We start from the raw sequence: 23,785 nt of genomic DNA, 5'->3' as shown, positions 1-23,785 counted from the left end.
AATTTAACACGGCCAGTGGTAATGCCTCACTGTCAAGCATTCGAGAAAGGCTTTTCAATTCATGCCCAAGGACATTGTAGTCAATCTCCACAGCTCTCCTCCTCTTAGTACAAAAGATATGGACAAAGACAACAATAATGGGGAGACAAAGACCGAGCAAATAGGGGCAATTTTAAATATTGTTATTATAAACTTAGAAAGTTATTAGACTAAGGGCCAGATTCAATAAAGCCTACACTAAGTGTACACAATGTATTCAATAAAATTCTTATCACATCTTTTGTGCTTTCTAGTCATTCAGAAAGATACGTCGTGTACATGTGCTCTACACTTTGCAGTAACATGTATGAATCCCTGTCAATATTTAAAGCTGCAAGAATATCAGTAGGAAAACTAAAATTAGGAGAGAGAAGGTGTGTGATATGTCTGTGCTGTTTGTCCACTCAGAACAGTGTACACTTTATTAAATCTGGCCTTAAAAGTTATTGTGTTAACATATATTTTCTGAAGGATATGAAGTCTGAAACTCAAATGCCTGTCACTATTTAGTGAATTCAGTCCTTAATGATTTTCTACAAAAATCCAGAAAACCATACATTTTATGAGGAACAGACCAAAAATATGAGAGAAAAATCTGGGCATTCTGTGAAAATCTGGGCAGTTGACAGATATGTGACAATGTCAAATGGACAGCTTGTCCTGTCAGTCAGTTGTTCTTTTACAGCCTTGTACTGTTTGATCAAGGTATCGTCAGAACGATAGCTTAAGGCTTTAATATTTGCTAAACATCCAAATGCCTTTTCAAACTCTGAAAGTTGCTGAAACTGGTCAGTAAATGACTGTAATGCCATGTCCAGCAGCACATTGAAGAACTCTACCTGCCTTTTTATTTTTGGGTCCTGTACAGTTTCATCCTCTCCTTCATAGTAAAACAAATGCTGTGTCTCCTTTCCTGAAATGTGGTGTCAACATCCAATTCTTCTGCTCTCTTGGAGGCTTCATCTAAGGCATATTGAAATCCTGTCTTTCTGAAATTCCTCAGTATGTCCATAGTTGACTTCAGCACTTTGATGTGAAATATAGACCGATGAACTCTGCAGCACTTTGCTTGCATGATTTACCTCTTGTCAGCACATTATATCACACCACTACATATACAATGAAATGGTACAACATGAGTTCTGAGCACAGTCCCTTTGCTTGTTGATATACTGCATTGCAACTTGTATGTAACGATTCATTTAGCTCCTGCAATGCTGCTGTGACTCCCTTCAGCTGAAACCTTAATGCCTTGACCAAGCCTATCAAGCATTCCTAATGAGTCACAGACAGTGGCTTCACAGGGACATTTCTGTCATTTCAAAATGTGCCAGCAGCTTGTTGATGCTGAACAGACTGCGTAAATGTTCTGCAGACACCGTAAGAAATACACAACCTGTAGTGATGAATGTGCTCCATCACAAACTATAAGAGTTAAATTGTGGCAGCCACATGGCAGATAAAATGCTGTTGAATTCATCTGTTTTACATGAGCCTTCACTCCAGCTTGTTTCCCTTTCATACTACTACCATTCTCATATCCTTGCTCTTGACGGTCGTTAATGTCCAGTTGATATTGTTGCAGAGTCTGAAGAAGTGCATCTGTGAGTCCTGCTCCGGTTGTATCATTCACAGGCACAAATCCTAAAAAGTGTTCATTAAATGTGGCTGCAGTCCTTGAAACATCCACATACCTGGCTACACTCATTTTCTCTTGATTGCTGATGTCTGGTGTGCAATCAGGAATCACAGAGAAGTACCTGACATCTTTCACCTTCCTTACAGTGGTTCTCAAATTACCATTTGAGATCAAATGGATAATTTCATTCTAGATGTCCTGCCCAAGGTAATGATCCATGACTTTGTTTCTGATATGACATAAATGTTCAGCCATAATAAATTGTGACGGAAGATGCACTTGGCCTAAGACATTGGAATCACTCGTCCCATGGAATGCCATGTTCCATTGTGCAGTTTTTGGACAATAGCTATAATGCATTCTAATGCCAGTCCAGTGAGTTCTCTTTTTCAGCCACTACTTGTCTCCTATCATCCATCATTTGTCAACTCTCTTTAGTCTGTTCTTTCCACTTCAGCATGCTCTGGTGCTTGGATATAGGACTGTAAAGTTTTGGACATCTCTCTCTACACTTTGTAACCTCCTGACTAATAATGGTGGTTAGAATGTCCAAACAATTTACATGGAAAGCAAAATAGTGTGTCTTTTGAGACAGAATGTGTCAACTAAGTGTGTTTTGCTCACTCCCCATTCAGCAGCATATAGAAATATTTCTGTAATGTAAATCTTTTCTGTTCATTCACCATGAACTGTGGTAATATCACTTGCACAGGTCCATGCTGGATGGCAGCTACCGTAAACTCATTCCTTATCATGTCTGGGCAAGTTCCTAAATCCAAAAATGATACACCTGACACTCTCTACTAGCTACAGGTCACATCTGTTGACAGTACAGAAGTACAGGCTGGTTCTTTATCAAATTCTGGTGATCCTGGTAGCACTTGTAAAATTGAATTTTCACATGTTGACATAATTTCTTCCATGGTAATGGCTGTAGGTTCACAGGAAGCTGCCTTTGATGCAATTGCAGCAGCGCACGCACTTTGTACTTTTAGGATACTGGAATCACAGTGGGTAGCTTGTACTGCAAAACCACTGTGCTCTATTGCAGGCAGACATTTTGCTGAATCTCCCTTCTCTAAAGACCCAGAGAAAAAATTCCTAATGGAACCATGCTGTCTTTTTGCATCCTCATCCCTCTGATGCTGAAGCTTTCTTTTTGCTGCTCCTGTTTAATATGTGCACATCATCATTTTTAACTGAAATGGAAGTAAGGTAGAACTACTACAAATTCAAACAACAGATTCTTTTGTCATGTTGTTAGTAAAAAACACTACACTTCAGGTACGTTACAGTATCACTTTCTTTCACCTACACTGATCCACAATATGCCTACTCAAAGTGTGTGTGTGTGTGTGTGTGTGTGTGTGTGTGTGTGTGTGTGTGTGTGTGAGAGAGAGAGCGTGTGTGTGGTAGAAAATGTTAGCATTCAATTATTCTGAGTATGATGGTATTTGCCAGATTACATGCATAAAAATCAGCATTACTCAGAAGCAAGTCCCATATGACAATAATGGAATGTTCCCATCAGATTTACTTGATGGACACACGGAGGCAAACCCTCAACTCTTAAGTGCCCCACACCACAAAAGGCGAAATACAATTACAGACTAGCCAACCAGTGTACACAACAAGTGTCTTAACTGTCAACTCAAGCTGCAAACCTATCACCTATCCCTTAACACACTGCCTGTGACACTTGTCTCTACCACAGATCCCTTAACACGCTACCTGTGACACTTGTCTCTACCACAGATCCCTTAACACGCTGCCTGTAACTCTTGTCTCTACCACCTATCCCTTAACACACTGCCTGTGACACTTGTCTCTAGCACCTATCCCTTAACACACTGCCTGTGACACTTGTCTACCACCCATCCTTTAACACGCTGCCTATACATTTGTCTCTTCCACCTATCTCTTAACACGCTGCCTGTGACACTTGTCTCTACCACCTATCCCTTAACACACTGCCTGTGACACTTGTCTCTAGCACCTATCCCTTAACACACTGCCTGTGACACTTGTCTACCACCCATCCTTTAACACGCTGCCTATACATTTGTCTCTTCCACCTATCTCTTAACACGCTGCCTGTGACACTTGTCTCTACCACCTATCCCTTAACACACTGCCTATGACACTTGTCTACCACCCATCCTTTAACACGCTGCCTATACATTTGTCTCTACCACCTATTCCTTAACACACTGCCTATGACACTTGTCTACCACAGATCCCTTAACACGCTGCCTGTGACAATTGTCTCTTCCACCTGTCTCAACACACTGCCTGTAACTCTTGTCCCTACCCGCTATCCCTTAACACACTCCCTGTACAATTTGCCTCCTCTTCTTACATAATATAATCACTAAGTGTACTTCACTTTGTGCATTATTCTCCTCAACATCCTGTACTTTATTGAACTAGTACTCCTACAAATAGTCATAATAGAAGGAAAAAACCCAGATATATGGTCTATAACCAGGTAACATTACCATCCCCTCTAACACTGAAACTTCAAATAAAAGTTGAATTTTACAAAACATAAATTATCTGACTGATGTCATCTGCTAATCTCAATCTGGTATAGATCAATAGACCACATAAAGATGACTGCAGTGCCAAGGCCTAGCCACTGCTAAACAAATGCATTTGGGTTAAGCAAAAAAAAATAGGGCAACTAAGAGCCATACAATCCATGGTGCAAAGCATGCCTAACATGAAAAGTGACCATCTGATGCCATCACTTACTATTGCACTGCAGGTGGAAAAACTGAAGACAATCTAGGACTAGTAGGCAAAAGAGCTGTAGTGCAGGTAGATCATATACCTGAAAAATGGGTTAACTTCCAAAAAGTCATGTTAGTTAGTATGACTACAGGCACCAAAGAATTGTTGACCAATACTGAACACTATTCATAAGGGAGAGATGTACACTAAGCACAACTGAATTGTATTACAAAATTTCTTTTCCATTGACATCAGTTACTATTGTACTGCAGGTGGGAAAACTGAAGAAGTAACAGTGATCAGTAGGCAAAAAGAACTGCGATTCAGGCAATAGGCAAAACTGAAGTGTATTACAAAATGATACACCCCCACATCAAATAATGGCAGTTTCGCTGACATCAGTTTATGTTGTACCACAGGCAGAAAAACCGAAGAGTAACAGTGAGAAGAAGGCAAAAATAACTCAATTACAACAGGCCAGATCTATAACAGATTCTCAAAATTCCTCTTACAAGAATGCTGCTAGAACAGGTATTCGATGAGCATGCACAAATATTGCTAGGACAGGTACTCTATCAGCATGTATGTTCTTAAGGGCAATAACTAAAACTGCACCAATGACTTATGAGAACACCAGCCTTAGGATATTCTGCAAGATTCTCCCCATTACATTGCCAGCCACCCAAACATGTGAAGAGACATAAAAGACGATTACTATTACAAACTGTCTTGAACAGGTGACTAATGTCAGAAAGAATCAATGTTTTGTTTGAAAGCAACCAGTTTTAAGGGGAGCAAACCAAACTATGAAGAAATAAAGAAAAAATATGATGCAAAAGACAAAACATTCCACAAAACCTTTCCCACTTACATCACACAAATCAGCCAGAAATACAAGAATACAGTAGTAGAATAACAGGCAGTGCACATCCTGTATAACATTCTCTTGCACCTACCCCAGGGTTGCCAGATTTCCAGCCCCCAGGTAGGGATAAAAAAAAAAAGAAGGTCTCTCACGGCAAGTGAAGACCAAAAAAAAAAAAAAAAGGTCTTCATGGCAAAAAAGGTCTTTAATTCCACATTAAAGAACAGTAGCTCAGTAGCTCTGCACTAAACACGGAGATTCTCATGTTTAATGTATTGTAGTTCTGCATTCAACACAAGTAGCTCCGTGTTTAGCGATTTTTGATTGGCCCGTATACCGGCAATTTTTGATTGGCCCATATGCCAGGTATAAGGGACAATAAAAAAAAACAAAAAAACAAACAAAGTGGAGGCTGGCCGGGATTTAAACCGGCAGGGCGGGACTCGGGATCAGGCTGCTAATCTCAGGACAGTCCCGCCCAAATAGGGACGTCTGGCAACCCTGACCTACCCCCTGCCTCTCAACCTCTTAGCATAAGAATTCTGAACGAGGTCAACATTATTGTTTGAACAAAAGCATAAAATCAAGGACATATTAATAAACATAAAAATGCTGCAACAGGTTTTACAGTAGTATGCATTTCATAAGGATATGAATTCTGAAACAATTTTTGTTAGAAACCTTATTTTGAGTGACAGACTAGAAGTTTCAGGCAAACACCTGGACATTGCATGACAATCTCACAACTCCCTCCCGCCAACCACTTAGCGCAAGAACTCTGGATAAAAACATAAAACCAGGAAATGTACAGTGCATTAATTGAAGAATATGAAGTCTGTTTTTGGTAGCTTCAGTCCTCAAAGCTGTGCTACAAAGCCACACTTTTCTGAGGGACACCAAAAATATCAGGCAAACTCACATCTCCTACCCCCCAACCTCTCAGCACTATAACTGTGGATGCCACAGTGGTGCAGCGGTAGCATTGTCACCTCAAAGCAAGAGGTTATCCAGTTTGATTCTTGGCTGGGGTGCAGTCTGCATGTCATCCTTGTGTTCTTGTGGGTTTCCTCGGGGTACTCCAGTTTTCTCCAAAAATGCGGACATGCTGAATGTAAATATGAACTTCTTTATTCAAAAAAACACGTGGTTTTTGAATAAAGTTCATATTTACGTTCAGCGTGTCTGCATTTTTGGAGTTTTCTTTGGTTTTATTGTTTTTGGTTCTCCAAAGCAGTTCACCGTAGTGCTGTCTGTTTGCTATTTGGATTACTCCGCTTTTCTCCCATATTACAAAGACATACATCAGGAGCATTTCTTCCTATGCCTCTGCTGAAAATTGGCTTTGTTCCAAGTTGGATTTTCCTGATAAACAAATGTTAAATAAATGAAATAAATATTTCTGGACAAAGCCAAAAATAATTGCAGAACAAAGATGTAACGATTGTTAGAAACATTGCTGTTATAAACTTAAACAATAGATAGTAGAACAGGTTTTGCATCAGTGTGCATTAAGATAACATAAGGACTATACATTTGGCAACATTCTCACAGCCCCTAACCCCACCATCTTAGCACAAGAATTCTGGACAAAGCAAAAAAGCATAGGAGAAATATGAAACATCAGGGAAAACTTTTAAAAATTACCCTTATAAAGTTATAGAAATGACAGAACATGTTTTCCCATAATATGATATTACTTTACTACAGTCCACAAAGTTATACTAGAAAAATCACATTTTTTTTCTGATGGACAGACCACAAATATCAAGCAAAGATTCACAAAATTCTGTCAGCCCCCTCTCCCCAAATTCCAACCTCAGCGCAATAATTCAAAACAAAACAAATAAACAAAAAAGCATAGGCCAAAGGCTTAACGTCAGGGATTTATAACACTGATTTTATAAACTTATAAAGATGCTAAAACAGGTTTTGCAGTCATATGCATTGTGTGAACCCATATTTTTTGTTAATGAAGGACAGACCAAAAATACCAGGCAAGCATATGGACATGTCTACAACATTCTCACAAGTCTTAACCCCCCCACAATTCTGGACAAAGCAAAAATTAATTGCAGAACAAGCATGTAGCATCAGGGATAGTTTTAAACATTGCTATTATAAGCTTAGAAAGACACTAGAATAACAGGATTTGCATTAGTTTGCATTAAAACATCTGTACATTCCGCAACAAAACACTGACCTTATCAATTTATAAAGCTACTTGAACAGGTTTTGCCATAGCATGGATTGCAAGAACCCCCATTTTTTATGAGGGACAGACCAAAAATACCAGGCAAACATCTGGACATTCTACAACATTCTTATTGCCCCTACAATCACTCACAGTCTCTCAGTATAATAATTCTGGACAAAGCAAAAAATAACTGCAGAGCAAAGACGTGGCATCAGCGATAGTTTATAAACTTATAAAGATACTAAAATAACAGGTTTGCACTAATGAAAATAAAAATAACCTAACATCTGTATATTCTACAACATTCTCACAGCCCATGCCCCCCCCAACCCCTCAGCACAACAATTCTGGACAAAGCAACAATAACTCTAGACAAAGGCATAACATCAGGGAAAGCATTTAAACACCACTTTTATAAAATTATAAAAATGACAGAGCAGGTTTTACAACAATAAGAAACTACAATCCTCAAAAGTTTTACTAGAAAAACACATTCTTATGAGGGGCAGACTATGACAAATGTGGACATTAGTCATCACAGACAAGACCCCCAACCTCTTAGCACAAGAATTCTGGACAAAGCCAAAAATAATACTGTTTTAACTACAGCCCATCCTCCCGTCCTCTTAGCACAAGAATTCTTGACAAAAAATATTACAATCCTCTTATCCTTCTATTTCATTAGCCCCACACACACACAAAAAAAGAACACATTACCTTTTCTGTAGTTGATGGGAGGCTGCTAATAATACTCTGCTCAGGAAGAAAATATCCATAATTTGACAAATCACAAAAAATGCAAGTAAGATAGAGGAACAAAAAGAAAACAGCAAAAAACAATCACTTTAGAAATTCGGGTAATAATTTTATATACAGCAATAGCAGTTGCATTAGACTTTGCATGACTTATCGTGAATTAATTAGTTAAAAATAATTTAGAGTCGACATTACCTAAGAAACTATTGTAATTCTGATAACAAGAGTGGGGAGAGGAAATAATTTGAGTTGAGGTAAAAGAGTGAGTAATGTGTTAGAAGGTGTGTGTGTGTGTGTGTGTGTGTGTGTGTGTGTGTGTGTGTGTGTGTGTGTGTGTGTGTGTGTATGTATGTGTGTGTTTGTTTGTATGCTTACATGCATGCATGCACATAAGAGAAGAGATGTAGAGGAGAGTGAAGGTTGTTGTAATTAAGGATACAACAGTCAGTCACAGACACAGATACACTTATTTCTTCTTATTCTGCTGGATTTCCTCTAATTCAGAGTAATAGAGCCACTACCCCTAAAAGACTAAAACAAGGGGTTCTACTCAAGACTTTTTCTTGTTCCCAGAAAAGAAGAATCTTAGAGATCAAATCTGGGACATATCAAAGCTCAGTACCTTTCTTAAGATCCCATAATTCAAAATGTTTAACTTAAAAGTTGTAATTTCCTCTCTTGTTCCCAGAGGCCGTGGTGGTGATTTTAGAGGTCCTTCTTAGATCACTGTTGCAGTATTCCAATACTAATTGGTTATCCCACTCAGGTAGCCTGATGTCCGGTCAGCATACCAAAGCCAAACCTTTCAATACAGTAATATGTCTGACATATGATTTATCATATTGTCTCTGCTCCAGTTTGTGGTTCAGTGCTTTCATATTCTGAAATCTTTTTGTTTCATAAAAAATTGCCATACTTAGATTCTTCCCCTTTTTACAATTGTATATTATGGCTTTATTTAGCAACAAACGATCATTTGCTCCATATAACTTTCTTTTGTTACCCTTTTGTTCTGTTCTGTAGCCATGATTAATTTTTTTTCTAAATGACTATAAACTCTGCCTGCATCAATTCCAGTATATAATTTGTATATTGTCAGGAGTTATTCTATAGTTTTTTAGGATGTTTTGCAGGGTCTATCTTAAGGAGGAGTATAATTTTTTCCTGATGTTAACTGGGTTGGTATCTGTGCAGGTTGCACATATAAATAATTCTGATTCAGGGCTAAATCTTTGTGTAAATATGACAATACCTTTAGCCAGAAATTATTTACTGTGTTTGGGCCTGTGGTTTTCCAGGTAGGAGCTTTTCTTAATTTTGTCTCAAGTTTCTCTGGTCATTACTTCATCCCATTTTGTATCCTCTACATTAAAATTCCTTACTGTTTCTTTTACTTTTATCCATTCAGCGCTGTTATGTTCAGCTGGGTCTTCATAAATATTTCTCCAAAGCGAGTCTACTATTTCTTTTTTTTTTTTGTGGTGTTTCTATTCTTTTGCTTTGTTTCCCAGTTCTCTGTAATACCTTTTTGGGTCATCAAATTGATCTTTTATCTAAGACTTGGACAGGTGTGGAACTGTGAGTAATTAGCTTTTCAAAAAAAGGGAAAGAGAGGGAGAGAGAGAAAATGAAATTATTTTAATTATTTCAATTATGCTTAAGTACGTGAGTTGCACTTACTGACCTATGTTGTAATAATAATTTGTACTTCTGTGTTCTGTTCCATCTGTTTGCATTTTTAAGTTTATTCTGGGACCTTAGTCTTGGCTATTAACAGTTGTGGGAAGATTGTTTCTCTGTTATTCTGCACTTCTATTTCCAAAAGTAGAATTACTTATAAAGCTATTTGTTTGCATTTTAAACCCTGATGGCCCATAGTCTTGTCATTTAAATAACAGTGGTGGCAGAGACATGCAATCCTGTGAGATTTCGAGCCTTAGTAATTTATTATTGCATTTTTTCCATAAACAGTGTTACTGGTAAATGTCTGCATAGTCAGGTGCCTTAAACTGTAGTAGAAGGTCAACAGTGAGAGAATTGTCTCTGCTCCAGTTTGTGCTTCAGTGTTTTTATATTCTGTTTATCTTTTACCTGCTTAAAATTGCATTCTGTATCTGTATAATCCCCCACTAAGACATTAAGCTAAAGTTTCTGAAAGAGCTCCAGTATTGCCTTTATTTGATTGTATGCCTCTCTAGCTAGCCTGATTGGTTTCCCCAAACCTCCCACCCTTATTGCTGGTATTGTTTTATAATAAGGCTGTGTCTGTGCCTGTGCCCTCCATCCCTTATGAAAATCTGATTTCTAAAGCCCCCCCCCCCTTTATTGGTATAAACTGTTGTATCAGTTATTTATGTACTCTTCCCATACAATCTTTTCCAGAGACCCATGATACTTAGTGTCCTGCCAGCAAACTACGATTGCTCTTGATTAAACCGCCATTACTGCATTTTGTCTCCTACTCAGTTTCAAGGAGCCCAGCAAAGCTTGGACTCCTAGCCTGCATTTAAGTAGTGTTTTACTTGCATCCAGTGCTGCCATCCATGTAAAGTTAAGTTCCTTTGATTGCTAGATTGCAGTTAAGTTATTTTGTGTGATCATTACTGTTCCCTGCTTTTATCTGTGAATTTCACTGTTTTTTTAAGAAAAAATAGCTCTTCCTTGAAATGTTACTGCCGTTAAGACCATCATGAAATTGCATTCAGCGAGGGATTTCCAGCTAGTTGTTTATGTGTTTTGTGGTAGCATTGCACTTGTGGGTCTCTTCTATTGTGTTTTCTTTACATTAGGAGGGCTGGGTTTATTTATCTTGTGCAGGAGGTATTTGCCTGGTCTGTCTGTGTTGGGAAATACACACACAAAAAAAAAAAACTCATGGTGCAGTAATTTTATTGGTCAGAGGGCTCATTAGTTAGTTTTCTGTTTTTTCATTGCTGCTAGAATGTTTGTATAGGTCAGCAGTAGCAAACACCTAGAAATAATGGTTCTTAAAACTGTATGCTGTAAAGCAGCAATATAGTGCAAATACCTTGTGCGCCAACAAGCTTAGGGCAAATAGCTGGGAGTCAAATGGCAATACCTATAGATTTAGTTGAATTCATCATTGTGTGAACATTAAAGTTAACAGAATTTAGTACTATTTAACGTAATCTGCTCAGATAATAGCCTTCTAATCCCAATACACTACCCCCCCCTTGTAGCTCACATTTCAAAGGAATGTACAGTATGGATATGCAATTTTCTAACTTATTTGTATCCAGCTTGGTGGACATGGGCACCTTGAGACAATGTAGCAATTGTCTAATGTTTACTGACAACCACTTAATCCTTAAAGAAGCCGACACAGTATGCAAAAGGTGTACTTATACAATGAGACTGAAGTCTAAACTCTTGCATATAAGTGCACATCAGGTTGTCGTAACCATGCACACAACAGTCACCTCACGTAGTACACCATATACACATAGACTAACGTAAGCTGAGGCACTTAAAAGCAATCTTCTTAAACAACAAAGATTGCCTAGATCACCCATTGTCAAAGCTATGCCTCAGCAAGCCCAAATGCACTTAAAAACAACACCTAACACCAAACATACTGTCGCTCTCAGTGGTGCCCCAAACACTAAGCCCCTAAGGCAAGTAAGCAGTCAACCTCTAACCAGGCTGTACAAGGAGAAGATAACAGTTAGTTGCTTATCTGGAGCCAGAATCTGACAAATCATGCATGCACTGATGTCATTACACCACAGGTACCAGTATGATTCCATCATAGTCCATGTAGGTGTAAATGACCTGAGATATACCTTCCTGGACTATGTGAAATGAGACAATATGGAGCATTTAGATTATGTGTCTCAGGCTGGTATCAGCCGACCACTAAGCAGCATATTACCAAGACTGAGAATGATGCCACAATATGAGCAAAAATGATTGACTTCAACAACTGGCTGTCTTTCTGGTGTCATTCTAAGGGGCTCCAATATTTGTCAGCCATAATTAACACACCAATTTGCTATGCCAAAGATGGTCTGCACCCCCTCCATCTATGTTTTCACATACTGGCTAATAGTGCTTTTTTTTAGGCAATGTCAAATTAACAAACCTACTGACATAACAAAATCAACTCAACTGACCCACAAGGTGTTACTGCTCAATGCCAGGAGCCCAAACAAAAAATGCACTCCCTCCAAGCTCTCATCATACTTGAGAATATAAACAGCTGTACAGTTACTAAGACATGTCTTAAACTGGCAGAGAGTAACCTGGCAGTGCAAGGTTCCAGTGCACTTTACACTTTTAGACCAGTAGCTGTACAGAAAAAAGCTAAAAAAAGAGTTGTCTCTATTTTCCTTAATAGCAAGCATAACTCTAGGGTAGTCAAACAGGATGACACCCTGGAGTTCCTCCATGTGCAGATCACCATAGACAGAATCCTCTACCATATCCTAGCCAGCTACAGGTCACCCTCAATGTCCCAAGAAGCTCACAATACATTCTTGGACTTACTGGAGACACTTACCATCTAACCTAATACTCTATTCATTGGAGACTTTAATTATACCTCAATTGACTGGGAATCCTACACAGCCTCAAATCTCCAGGCACAAAGATTCCTGGACTTTGTAAATATAATCACCCTTGGCCAAATAGTGAATACACCCACTAGAAGCTCCAACATACTGGACCTTGTGCTTACAAGTATGGGAGAATGCTGCGCCCCCCCCCATGTCTCATCCTTCCTGGTAAGGTCCAACCATGAAGCTGTCTCCTTTGAAATCGAAATCAATTCTGTAACCCCATTAAAGCCAATAATGTAATGTAAAAACAGTAAGGAACTATTCCAAGGCAAATTACCATTTATTAAGTGATGGGTTGTCAAAATTCAATGTCCCTCTAAACCCAGAGAAAATAGCAGCCTCTGCTGAATTGCTTTCAGAACTCTGTACAGCCATGCCAATGGCTGCATAGAGGCTGTTGTACCTACCAGAAATAAGCCCAAGACTAGCCCTAGAAACAAACCAACCTGGTGGCATTCCAAATTAAACAGGATATACAACAAAAGGAAAAAAAAAAGGTATGGCAAAAATCAGGAGGTGTAATTCCTATAAAAAAATAGAAATTCTCCCATTAAAGTAAGCAGGCAACTCAGAGGGCTAATTAGGTCAAGCAAAGCCAACTTTGAGGTTAAGATAGCCTCCCAGGTGAAACAGAACCATAGGACACATGTACAATTGCATGGACTCAGTTATACTCAACAGAACTAAAACTTGCTCCTCAAGGAAACACAAACCTGTCTGGTGGACATCCTCTATCAACAGGCTTTACAACAAAAGGAAAAAAAAAACTGTTGTCCAAGGGTAAAAAAAGCACAAATTCCTAACTGGAAAAACTCCCTCCTTAGCCTCAATAAGCAAATTAGTTCACTAGTGAAAACCTCCAAAGCCAGTTATGAAGCAAAACTAAATCCGAAACAAAGGGAACCACAAAGCCCCCATGGCAAAGCCCAGGTTTGTTCCAAATTAGTACTTAAAGGTACCATTTACACTGATCCTGTTGACTTAGCTAACCTGCTAGCAGACAGGTTCAGTGCAAACTTCATCCCCCTGTCTCCCCAGAAGGCCCATTCAACATCATTGATACTTGTCCCACTTCTCACATTTCCATAGATCAAGTGTTAAAGGCCCTATCCAAGGCAAAGAACACAGCTTTCATGGGGTCTGATAGTATCCCAGACTGTATTCTGCACCATCTCCACCAAGAACTAGCTTCATCATGGAGCACCCTATTCAACAACAGCTTAAGTACAGGCCTCATTTCACCAGAGTGGAGAACTGCCATTGTCATCCCCTTACACAAAAGTGGTGCCACTACTGCCCTGAAAGCTATCACCCCATTAGCTTGACTAGTCTGATCTGTAAAGCCGCGGAGCATATTATTATTATTGTTATGGATCTCATAAACAAGGACATAGGCAATTTCCAAGTACTTGACACCACCAAGTTTGGATTTGTCAAGGGCAGATCTTCCCTGTTGAACCTGGTTGACTTCTTTGAGAGTGTCACTAAGGCTCTTGATGAGGGAAAGTGACTACATACAGCTTATCTTGACTTGGCCAAAGCCTTTGACACAATCCTCCATTTAGGCATCATTGAAAATCTAACACAATTTGGTGTAAATCACTATCTCATCAGATGGGTGGCCAACTGGCTCACTGATTGGACCCACAAGGTCAAAATAAGTGCCTCCATCTCTGACAGCAGACCTGTCACTAGTGGTGTTCCCCAGGGATCTGTCCTGGGACCCCTACTGTTTGCCATCTACTTCTCAGAGGTCCAGGCAAAAACAAAAGGCCTGTGGCAGACCAAGTTTGTGGACGACTGTAAGATGGGTGCTGTCATTAACTCCCAAAATGATGTTAACATACTACAAGAGGGTCTCACAGCAACAAATGACTGGTGCCAAAGTCATGGCTTTAAGTTAAATGCAAAAAAATGTATTATCATACCATTCGGCAAAAACATGGCCCCTACTGATTACTACATCAATGGAAACCTCCTAAGCACGCAACCTGTGGTGACAGAACTGGGTACACAGTTTGACAACAATCTCACATTTGACCATCATGTAGAGGCAGTGGTCAGAAAAGCCTTTTACTTGGTTCATCTCATAAGTAAAGGGATTGCAGCCAGAAAAAAAAGAGGTTATTACCTCTCTGTACACGTCTTTTATTAGGCCAGTAATTGAGTGCAACACCCTGTTTGATATGTACCTCTTCAAACACCTGCACCAACTGGAAAGGCCACAGAAATACCTCACAAAGAGAATCCATGGCCTCCAACACCTGTCCTATGTGAACAGGCTCAAATCACTGTTACTCTACTCTGTATCATACAGATTGCTCAGAGGTAAACAGTGTCTTGCAGACAAGGCAAACTCGGACCCCGCCCTACTAGAGATGCTCCATATCCATAAGTCTAACTCCTTGCACATTACCCACTTCAAAGGCCTAAATCTAATATGCGACATTAACAAAACCTGCTGGAGAGACAGAAAAAACTATGAATATCAGTTAGCATTCAGTGCTTTAGAAAATAAGAAAGCTCTATTTAGGCACAGAATGAATTATAGAAAAGATGCTCATGGTGACATTAGTATTACAAAAGATAATACTTGGATTACCAATAAAACTCAATTTGCATCTATATGTTCAGAGAAATTTTCAGAAAACATAATGATAGACAATATTAGCTATACTGAAAAAAGAGATCATTGTCCCAACATATCAGAGGAAATGGTAATGTAGCCCAACACTGCAGCTGGCCAGGTGGCCTAAATATGTTATTCTTGAGTAACATTATAGACCTGGTGGCTGCAAGCCTACATAGGCTGGTAAGGCAGTCTAGAAACAGGATTTGATTCCCAGATATGGATGTCTGCTTTGGTAGATGCAATACCTAATTGAGTAAAATTAATAAAGTTGGTAACTATTATAAGTTTAACATGCATTTTTTGGAAAAAAAATGTTTGAGTAAATAATATGTGAACTAATGATTGAGAAACTAAAACTCAACCAAGATATTTACCAGCATGGATTCTGCAAATGAAGGTCTTGTGTGTCAAATCTAACAATTTATCATCAAACTATTTGGGAAGTAGTGGATAGGGGGTTATCTGTGAATATAATCTACTTGGACCTCACTAAGGTATTTGATTCAGTCCATCACAGAGAGATTTCGATGGCAGTGTATAAAAATAATATTAATGGACATATTAATAACTGGGCATCTAATTGGCTCACTAATAGAAAAGTTGGAGCTAAAACATCTAGAGGTATACTTTTTACTGTGGGCGTCCCACATTGGTCAGTTCAAGGACCAATTTTGTTTATATTATTCATGTCAGACTTTCCAGTAGATGCTTGAATACTGACTAGCAAGTTTGCTGCCAGCACAAAATCTGGGACAGTTGTGAGCTCAGTAAAGGATCAAGCTAAGTTTTGTGGGATTGGAGGATACCTTTTACTTGTGGTTGTTGATAAAGCAAATGGATGTTAATGCCAGCAAAACAAAAATATTGCACTTGGTAAAAAGAAAAAAAAAAATCCCTGCTACCCTTATGCCATAAATAACATTATACCTGAAAGCGAGGAGAAGATTCAGGATTTAGGTATTATTATACATAGGTGAGTGTTCAAGTGACAACTGGAAAGTGCTACATAATTATAAAATATATGTTATGAATCATAACTAGTAGGGAAGAAAATGTTTTACTACCTATATGCAAGGCTATAGTAAGACCTATAATTGAATGTGGTGCAGCTGCCTATATATATAATCGCTCTCAATACTTCAACCTGGAAAGGATCCAAAAATATTTTATTACACAGATCACAAGAATTAAGCACCTGTGTTATAAGACCAGGCTAAAAGAGTTGTCATTGCAGCAACACTAGGAACTGAATTTAGGGCTCGTAATTAAAGAAAGAAATCCAGTTTTATTATTCAACGTTACTTTTATTGCATTCTTTCAACAATCCCTAACTAACCAGGACTACCCTGTAATAACCGAATTACGCTTAAGGGTCTGGGTGGTTGGGCATTGCTAGGCACCCAAAAACAATGGAGGTATAGATTTTCTGAGGTGCATTTTAGAGCTTTTTCCCCAACTTTTTGATCCAATGATTTCACGAACAAAAATCACGAGTACAGAAAAGAAATTCAAGCCTACTGTTTTATTTCAAGGAAGAAATAAGTTGTATCTAGCTTTTAACACTCAAAGTTGAGAAAATGCCAGTTCAAAATAAACTGAAAAGTCAAATGCATGTGAAGATACACATTTCATTTTTGGGAAAAAGTACCTGCCCCCTACCTGCTCACCTCAAAATAGGTAGTCGCTTTCTGTGTGTCCCTCTCCAGTGTTAAATACATCAGATGTTTGATTTTGAGGAAAATGAAAAAAAAAATGATTACAATAATGTTTACAATTTGTTACTTCTAGTGACAGTACAGTGCTCCTATATAGCTATAGTGACCCCTCTGAAGTTTGTGAGGAAAGTTAAGGATATAATGACCACCCTGCCCCCCTTTCCTCAGCCCCCAGAACGACCATGTAATGTAGTTCATCATTGTTCCAAACGGATGGCACACATTAAAATATTACATGTTGTTTTACATAATCACATTAGTCCTACTAAGCCAAAATAATAAGCAAACAGCAGCAGGCAGCTAGTCATTTTCTTCCACAAAAGACAGCTGCAGCAATTATACCTACTCTGTCTATGAATATCACTTAAATAGACCATCTTACTTCTCACAAAAATATTAGTCCTTCAAAGCTAGATAGGGACTGTTTAAACTGAGCAAAAACAAGAAGGTCAGTTACTTTCATCTAGCCAATCCCACCCAGCAGTTATAGTGACAATGTCTGATGGATATGTAATATTATTTTGCCTCCGCAGTTCACATAAACAAGTTGCCACCACCCAAATATTAAAGTATTCCAATCCAAGATGCTCTACACAAATCCAAAGTCACAAACTATTGCTCAAAATGTCTGGTTGGTCACTGCCAGCATTATTGTAAAACCAGTTGCACCATTTCTCACTGTGTCATCCACCCCATCCCAGCTGCTAACACAAATCACAAAGCCAAAAATATTACTAAAAATATCTGCTGATCACTACCAGCGATATTGTTAAAAAGAGTAATTATACTTCTCATCATGCCATTCCCATTATCCCAACTACCAACACAAACCACAAAGTCAGGATATTGCCCAAAATATCTCACTGATCACAGTCAAGATAATTGTAAAAAAGAGTAATAACACTTCTTTCCACCCTGTTCCCCTCATCCTAACCGCCCACACAAATCACAAAAACATTGCCCTAAATATCTGGTTGAACACTGCTAGCATTATTGTAAAAAAATGTGATTGCACCTCTTACCATGCCATTCCCCTTCATCCTAATGCAAATCAAAAAGCCAGAAATATTGTCCAAAATATCTGGTTGGTTATTGCCAGTATTGTCACCATGCCGTTTCCCTCATTCCAACTGCTCACACAAATCACAAAGCCAGACAAATTGCCCAAATATGTGGCCAATCACTGCAAGTAACATTTTTACTAATAGCACTTATCTCAGCGGCAACGCTTGTAATTCTTCTCATTTCTGTCTTGATAAAATTGTGTATAATGTCCCTTATTTTAACTTCCATCCATAGTTATGTCAGATGATGATGATGATGATGCAGGTAGGGAGGATGAGCTGGCTGCTCCTGGGGATGCATAATCTGCGACTCATGTGAGGTATTTTTATTGGTGGAGACTAGAGAAACAACTGCATGGTGTTTCCTGTGGGTGGGGAAGGCAGTGTTGCTGCAGTTAACCCCTTCCTGAAGTGAAGGGCAGTGCAGCTCTAATGTCTGTTATAGTCTCTAGCACTAGGCTGTCACAAGAGCATACAAAGTGAATAGAAAGTAAAAACATATTGAACCACCTTAGTGATTGCCTGCATAATGATCCCTCCTGGCCACTCTCAGGCTAGGTTAATGGAGGAATGAACTGACTGATTGGGACAGGGTGAATGACTGAGAGAATGGAAGAAAAAAGACCCTCCCAAATGAAAGAACATCAAAACAGAGCAAAACATATAGCTGATGAGTATAAATGACTATATACATACATACACACACACACACACACACATATATATATATATATATATATATATATATATATATATATATACACACACACACACACACACACACACACATACACACACACACACACACACACACACACACACACACACATATATATATATATATATATATATATATATATATACACACACACACACACACACACACACACACACACACACACATATACACACACATACACACACACACACACACACACACACACACACACACACATATATATATATATATATATATATATATATACACACACACACACACACACACACACATTGGAATCTCATTATCATTACATTTTAAAAGGTAAGGCTAAAGCATAAGAATTGTTGAATAAACTCATTTACTGAAAGTTGCCAGGTTACTATTAGACAGTTATAAAAGCAGGATGTCATAACAGAACAAGTATCACACAGAAACTGAAAGTGTATAACTTTATGCCTTGAGTTGTTAGACATGGGTGTGTGGACCAGACATGGCTGTGCTCACTTTACTAAACCTGTTTCCCCTCTGTTTAGACCCATACAATATAGCACACAAAGGTTGTTTTTTTTTTAAGTTTTTGATAATTAGTTTAATGCAAACAGCTAACTGATGTACCCAGGGATGTTGTATTAATTCTAACTTCATGAGCTCTTTGTCCAGGCCTAGAATTTGTATCTTGCATGAGCAAACTAACCTCATATACAGACTAACTGAGACTAAATCTGCTACCAGACCATACCTGAGCCAGAACCTGAGCTATAAGTATGTAAAACTGAAAAATGTACATTTCATTCATAATTGGTGCTACATCTATTAATTGCTACTGCATGCTTTTTTAGATATATTATTAGTTTTTATTTTGTTTTAGTATGCACAGCTTACTGCCTACCTATTCCACATTTTCTTCTTTGAGATTTTTTTACCCAGGCAGTACATGCAGATGGTTAGTTGTGATCAGTGTATTACCCCAGTAAAGAAATATAAAATAAAATATCTTTTCAATCAGGACACACACCCAGTACTTTTGTGTTTAGTCTGCACATTTATTGTTACAAACAGCGCAGATAGTGGAAGCATGAAAACACATACAAAGCACATGCAGCCAGTAACAGTCTGTACAACACAGAGCTTATCTAAACAATACTATCTTGGTTTGTGATTTACTGTGGAGTTGAATGCCTTACCAGGCTTCACTTGGGATTATTAACCTTGATTTATCCAGGCTGCCTGCATTTATTGTTTTTTTTTTGTTTTCACTGGTGTTTGTTTCGAATGCTTGATTTAATTTTCTTGGTGTTTACTAGTCTGTAACACTCACTGATCAGACATTCTGTAGATGGGACCACATGCAGAGCTGAATGAACACTTTTATAAGTGTAGCACCTGTGAGGAAGGTGTCCCATGCCTAACAGTCACCATCCTTTCAGATGTCCAAATGGGGGCTTGGGGGAGGAGTCAAACATATGTTGTCACAACGGGTGTGGCAAAGACTCTAGTAACTCTGTATGAAATAATTGAATTAAGCTGGGGTTCTAATAGTTACTAGGTTTCTAGAATTCATTGGGTTTAGATGCTCTGTAGTGCATTTTAGATCTTTTTTCCCCTAAATTTTAATCCAATGTAGCTTGTAACTAAAATCACGTGTATTAGTTCTACTCATTCAGGTGAATGATAAAAGTCATACAAATCCTTTGCTGGTTTCATGGTGCAGAAGGCTGGGACCCTGAATGGAGCTGAACAAACCAGAGATTAATCAGTGGCTTTGGTTCATGATCAGTTGGCCGAGAGTGGAATGAGAAAAGATTGACATTTTGCCAGCTTACCTACCCCAAGGTGTGGGAAGAATTCCCTAGTTTATACTTCAAAGCTGTTGGCTGGTGAAGACTGGGAAAAGGTACAGCATTTACCAAACTGGAGCTGGACTGGTAGATGTCCATGGGATTGACATGTTTTTTATGTGGTTACATCATTGCATGTTGTGTGTATGGTGGGTCTAGGGCTAGGACATAAAACAAAAGGCATTCCTCTGCAACATTGTGAGCCTGTATTGAGATGCCATGATCTCCTCTAGCTGTGGGCGCAGGGAGAAAAGAGGGTCCCATGACACCTGTCATGTTGCATTACTGCAACATTTAATTAATAAGATGAATGCTATCAATGTTATTGTTTAAGAAGTTACAACCATTATATTTCTTAACTTTAAACAGCATAATTGATGGCTTCCATCCTATTTATAACAGCTGCAATATTCTTATGGATATTTTCCTGCAAAGCAAAAAAAAAAAGAACAAGCTGATCTATTAGAAAGATAAAATTATTTTGCAAAAGAGTCAGGCCAATCAAGATAATGTTTATCTTTCACAAAAAATGTGTCACTCACTCACTCACTCACTCACTCACTCACTCACTCACTCACTCACTCACTCACTCACTCACTCACTCACTTTAATTACTAACATTCAGGCATTATGACTGGGATCACTAACTAAATGGTAAATTAAAAGAAAAGTATTCTTTTAATTTACTGTTTATTATCACTTTGAGTGAGCCATATGAATGTGGACTTGTATGAATGAATTGGTGTGTGGGTGCTTTTTAATGCAAGATGCTTTTGACTGAGTGAGTGGGGTGGACCGTTGATGTGTGCGTGTGTGTGTGTGTGTGTGTGTGTGTGTGTTCATGAATCGGAGAGAGTTTTGACAGATCTGACTGGTTTTACTGTGTATTTGGGTATGTGCTATATGAATGAACGTTATGAATGGAAGTTATGAGTAAATGTGAGTATGAATGAGTCCATTATTCTGAGTATATGCATGGAAGTGCTGGCTTGGGATGGAGATGAATCTGTTCAGTTATTCTTGAACTGTGCAGTACAACAGTGTGAGGCACAGACTATGTTAAGTACCTCAAAACTGGGACATTTAATGTCCCACTCATAGTTACTGCAGGACTCTGGAAACAGAAGCAGAAATTAGGACTGCCTCACACAAACTGGGACATGTTGCACCCTCTAAGCTTGTCTGAAGCGGTACTTTTTTTATTTATTAAACAAGGCTATGCACAACCAAAACTGTTCCTACATTGTGAATCTCTACTTGTCTAGGGATAGTGAGACCTTGATAGCTGAGCCAATTAATGATAAGACTAGTACTAGACTGGAGAGAGCTCTTTGTTTGAGTAGAGGATATCAGAATGCCTTTGAAAGTAAGCTGACACTTATTTAGTACAAATTGGCACCGAAGGAAGAAGAACATAGCCAGATAGGCTGAGATATCCTCATATATTTGGAGCAGGTTGTTTTAAACAAAATCTTCACAGCTGTCAAAAAGTGATGGCCTTTCTCCTGTGTTAACTGGAGGATGGTTCCAAATGGAGTTGTGAGAGCCAAGGAAGTTAGGGGAAGCTAGTGCCTTCTGAATTTTTCAAATTGCCTTACATGTGGTCTTACAATGCTGTCAAACTTGAAACTTGGCTGGAAGTAGTTTATCAAAGTATGTTAACCCAATATGCACAAGCTGTCCTAGAACTGTTTTAAGCCTTTGGTGCTTTGCATGGTTTAAACTTCAGTGTGAAACAGTTTTGCAGGTGTCTGTGGGCATATTATTAACCTGATTAATTGAAATATAGGCATTAACATTAGATCAACTGGTTCCATAGGCAAAAAGGCTCCACGGTGCCCCCACAACACTACCCGGTGCCCCCATTCTGGTCTACCTACACCAAATAAATACTGGAAAAGTGTCCCTGCTAGAGTGGTGCCCTAGGTGGCTGCCTAGTTGGCCTATGCCTAAGGCCGGCTATGATTAACAACTATACATATGAAATCTGAAACTTACTCATCCCTATAGATTAATAGACCCATGCTCCACAGATTTGCAGATTTTCATTCTTACCACAGTGACTGTCAAAGCAATCCCTAAATGGTTCTCCATTGATGGGGAGTTTCATCTGACTCCACATGAACAGCCTCTGTCATCTACAGAGTTTACTAGTTAAGTAGGGGATGCAAGTAGATTGCTAAACCTTTCTTCTGTATTACACATACACCAATGGACAGTTTAAAGTCATCATCATCAGTCTATCTCCTGCATATCTTTGGGATTTGGGAGGGCACGGAAATACCTGGAGAAAAATCCATCTAAACACAGATGACATCCAGACTCTCCAAAGAAATCAACTGAGCTGACAGTTTCTTGTTTTGAGGTGAATGGGAGCTTCCAGAGAACCACAATTGCTGTTGCTTACATGACCTGTAAATTTAGGTGATATTAAACAATAGTCCTATCTGCTGAAGCTCTCATGAGAAAGGGACATGCATGTCTTATCAGGCTCATGTGGGTCAATTCCACTCCAGATATCAATTAACCCAGTCATTAATTAACCCCATATCTTTAATACAGGCTTTTAAAATGTTCTGGGTTTTAATGCACTGTTTTCTCCAAGGCCTAATTCTGTTAAGTGGAGAGATACGTCACATTGAAGTCTCTGGGAAAAATAGACAGAAGGTTATGCTCCCTGAATTTATCCAGGGCACTAAAAAGAAAATAATGAAAAAGAATGAACTGTCTTTGATGAGACCACATACAGACCAGATAACAATCATCCTATAACTGGTAAACATTGAAGAAACAACCATCTCCAGTTTTTTTGAGGAGGCTAACAGCTTCCATCCTAGTTCAGCCCTAATCAGGGTGCTCCTTTCAAAAGAAGGTATAAAGTTAACTTTTATTATCCAGTCCTGGTTGTTTACTGATCATCTAAGGTACATGCAGGCTTTCTTGGCCTGTTGGAGCCATACATCATCTTCTTTTAGTGATTTGCTAAATTTTCATATATGTTGTCTTTTTGAG

Source organism: Protopterus annectens, chromosome 10.part0 (assembly GCF_019279795.1).
Source record: "Protopterus annectens isolate FY-2018-M chromosome 10.part0, PAN1.0, whole genome shotgun sequence".
In the NCBI taxonomy this organism is placed as follows: domain Eukaryota; kingdom Metazoa; phylum Chordata; order Ceratodontiformes; family Protopteridae; genus Protopterus; species Protopterus annectens.
Note: the sequence above shows the minus strand (reverse complement) of the source record.